The 3,687-nt window shown below is 47.9% G+C and overlaps 1 long non-coding RNA gene across 2 annotated transcripts in view; it reads right to left on the reverse strand.

The window, feature by feature from the left end:
- Positions 1 to 1,589: 1,589 nt before the first annotated feature.
- The window catches only part of LOC109366570, a 3,212-nt gene continuing 1,114 nt past the window's right edge, over positions 1,590 to 3,687 (reverse strand). For both annotated transcript variants that reach the window (XR_004159362.1, XR_004159361.1), the window contains exons 2-3: positions 3,387 to 3,578; positions 1,590 to 3,218 (exon numbers count right to left, since the gene is read on the reverse strand). This is a non-coding gene — a long non-coding RNA (uncharacterized LOC109366570). The remainder of the gene's footprint in view (positions 3,219 to 3,386; positions 3,579 to 3,687) is intronic.

A 3,687-nucleotide genomic window follows, 5' to 3' on the forward strand; every position in this document is an offset into this window, starting at 1 on the left:
TGACACCACTGATGCTTTTGTGTGGCAAAGGGAAAAGCAGGAGCACCTCTGACCTCAGATCCTAAACACAGCAGGCATCAGCAGTAACTTTTCGTTGCCAACGAACGGCCCATGCTACAAAGATTACATCTGTTTTGATGTATTCCCTCTGCATGCTCGTTGCCTGAGCTTACTGTTTGGATTTCAAACCGTATCTGCAGAAGCTGACTTTGGGACTGTATCAGGAATTCAAAAAAAGTAACATTCACATCCTAAAACATTATTTTCTCATGGCTCATCACAGCTCTTCTTGATAACTGCTGGGCCCAAATTCTCCTCATTTCCATTATTTCACTGAGAATGATTCCATCTGTCAGCAGCGGGTGCGGGTAGGTGAGTGGCTGTCCTTACTGGCACACAGGGAACATCTGACACAGCAACAGCCCTCCACCACATTTCCAGCACTTTCCCTACAAAAACCCTCAAAAGAATATCACTGAGCCTCTCTGAACAATTCCATTGCTCACACAGGCAGTCAATTACATTATTTGCACAAGCTGACTTGGAGGATGACCCACTTCTTCCTCCCTGACATCTGGTAGGCTTTGTGCTACTCAGTGGCTAGGACAGAGAACAGCAGCCCTAATATCTTCTGCTGCTGCATCCAGGTCCCTTTCAGTGCCTTCTGGCCCACATGGCTCCTGCCGCAGTGATTATGGAGACAGCAGTTGTGCTGTAATTAGGATCCTCCTGGGCCAGCCAATCTGAACAAGCAGCAGAGGCCAGCTGCTCTGCTGCCAGCAAGAGCTTTTTGGTGCACCATCCTCACAGGCACTCATTCTCTCCTTTGAGCCCATCCTCTCTGCCCAGACATCAGTGATAAGGCTGGGGCCAGCTTCCCACGAAGAACATTGCCTTCTCCTCACACATGCCGCAGCAGGAGCAGGCTGTCCCTGAGGAAGGCTGAGCCCAAAGCATAGCCCAGCACCTCCATGTCCCACCCCAGGGGTCCCAGTCTGCCCAGCTTCCCCCTGGGCTTCCACAGCCAGGAGAAGCCACGTTTTGCACACAGGGGATGCGCACACTTCTTTTAGTGTCAAAAGAGGAAAGGAACCTTTAGTGCTTCTCTGTTCTGTCCTTTTCCCTTCCTTATGAAAATCCAGACAGTTGCAAGGGCAATTTCCTCCAAGTCACATGTTAGGGAACTGTCACTGTGGTTTCATCTTTCTAGGTTGTCCAGAGTTCTGCACCATTCTTGCTTTCTTTCATTCAAGAAGAATAAAATACACAGATTTTTGTTTCTCCTCCTACCAACAATATACAACATCTAATACTTAAAATAGCAAAACAAATAAAAATGCATGTTCCTTTTTACTTTGGATTCACTGCTGTCTCTTTGTATTTATTCTGTTCAGACTTTAGCAACAAACAAGCCAAGGTCGTGTTCATTTTTGATCGGTATTCATTCTCTTTTGTGTTTAAAAAAAAAAAAAAGTCTACTGTTGTCCCTCAAGAACATCTTCTCAGGAGCAAAGCACTCCCAGGAGATAGCAACGCTCCCTTCCTGCAGTGTTCTACACCATGGCCAACATATAGAACAGAGACCCATCCTTGGTTTTCTGACAGAACCAGCAGCTCATTCCAACATGCCTGCTTTCTCCCTTCCACACTGGGCAGAGGACAGGCATCCCCTCAGCAAACTAAGCACGAGCTGCTGTGGTTACTCAGTGCCTTTCTACGGAGGAAAGCTGAGCGTATCCAGCTGTGTAACACCAAGTCCAGGGTACATGGTGAACAAACAGCTACCAGGTTTGATGAAATAGGTTCTGAAAGTGTGAAGGTTGTTCTCTGGTACTGCCAATGGGAGTGGGTTTCATTGACAACTGCATTCCTTTTCCTAGGTTGGAAATATCATCACGTTTTTCTTAATCAAATTTCATAATTTTGTGCAGAAACAGAAAGAAAAAGAAGTTCTCCATAAGTTAAAGTTCCCGTTACCGTTTGCTTTCATTAAAATATACTTTTCCTTTTTGTTAAATGTGCTTCTTCTTTTGTAAGTGTTAAGAAAGTGTGGGGAAGGGGAGAGGAGGAGAGAGAAACCAAACATAAAGACTTATTTGGGGTGGTTTGATTCACTTAACCACACTGAACTGGCCACAGCAGAGATTGTGAAGCTAAAGAAGGGCCGACAGGCGCCTTGAAGGCGGGTGTGCCTGCATCGCCCCTCAGACATCCCCCCTCCGCGCGCCGATTCGGTTACCACAAGGATGGGACGCGGCTCCTAAGCCTGTTACTACCGCACTGCACTTCCCACAGACGTGACCCAAGAGGAGCTTCCACAACACGCTGGTGGCCCGCAGGCCCCCACCCTGGGTGCCCCATTCCTCAGGGCAGCGCAGCTCTCAGCTCTTGCACGGACGCACACAAACTGCGATAAACAACCCACCTTACCCGTTTTTAAGCAATTCCTCGTTAAAAACAATACTGGAAGAATATTTACTGTCACGCCTACGGCGGAGGGTCGGACAGACGGACGGGGGAGGTTCTAATTCCGTGTAGTTTCCCTCCCTCTAGCGGTGCAAACGGAGATTGCGGGTCCCTTGTGCTTGGAGGGGACGAGAGGAGGCTGTGGGGAATCCCGCGTGGCACTGCCGGAGGGCAGCTCCGCAGCTCGGGCAGGACTTGTGCCGGGACCAGCACGTCCCGGACTGAGGGCTCGGGAGCCGCTCAATCCCCTTTCCACCCGAGAAAGAATCCCCTCTGTCTAAAGTTTGGGGCGGGATTTTCAGCTTTGGCCCAAGGGGTGCATAAGCGCATCTCCTCAGGTAGAGGAGAACAAAACAGAATGGTGTGCTCAAACTGCTCTTTTTCCTTGTGTTTTGTCCAGGCTGAATGACTGCAGGGCTCATAGAAAACCATGTGTCTTTGCAACGCTGCTTGGCAAGGCTTTTCAAATATTTACAAAATGAATTTGGTATCCCCTGCTAATAATAGCCCAATAGGTCCCCAGATAGAGTGCTACAAACTGAGGCTCTCTTGTTCTGGCTGTTATTTTGCAGCTTGCTTCACAATGCTGAAAGACTTCTCAGTTCTGGGAGACAGGGAAACAGATTGCAGAGGTTCCAGAGGCTGTTATTTTAGGAAACGTTGCTTCAGAGGTGGAACCGCACACTTTCTCCAACTGAAGATGTGTGAAGTCTCTGATCCTTAGTCACTTTTGTTCAGCTTGCCTGCTGAAACTAAGAACAAAAACTCTTAGAAGTGAACAAGCTAACTGGAAGGCTGTTTTGGGCTCTCCTCTCTGTAGAGGAAAATATTTCAGTTTAGACCATATCACATTTCTGATACCGGATGCCGAAACTGAAAACCACAATTTCAAGATAACATGGACTAAACTAGAGCCTCACCTGTTGCCAGAGGTTATGGACTGGGCTGACAAGGGAGACAAACAGACTTTGGCTCCCAGCAAGGATCTGTAGGGAAGACCCCATTTCCCATGCCATGTCTTTGGTCCCTGTCACACACCCCAAACCCCAAGGACTGAGAAGTTCCCACTAATAGGAAAAGGAAGTCAACAACATAAATACTCTGTGAAAGCTCTGTGAAAACAAGGAACAAGGAAAAGGGTTACCTTGTATTGCCCTTTCCTGCAGTATCACAGAATCACAGAATCACAGGGTTGGAAGGGACCTCAAGGATCATGAATCT

This window comes from Meleagris gallopavo, chromosome 3 (assembly GCF_000146605.3).
Source record: "Meleagris gallopavo isolate NT-WF06-2002-E0010 breed Aviagen turkey brand Nicholas breeding stock chromosome 3, Turkey_5.1, whole genome shotgun sequence".
Taxonomy (NCBI): domain Eukaryota; kingdom Metazoa; phylum Chordata; class Aves; order Galliformes; family Phasianidae; genus Meleagris; species Meleagris gallopavo.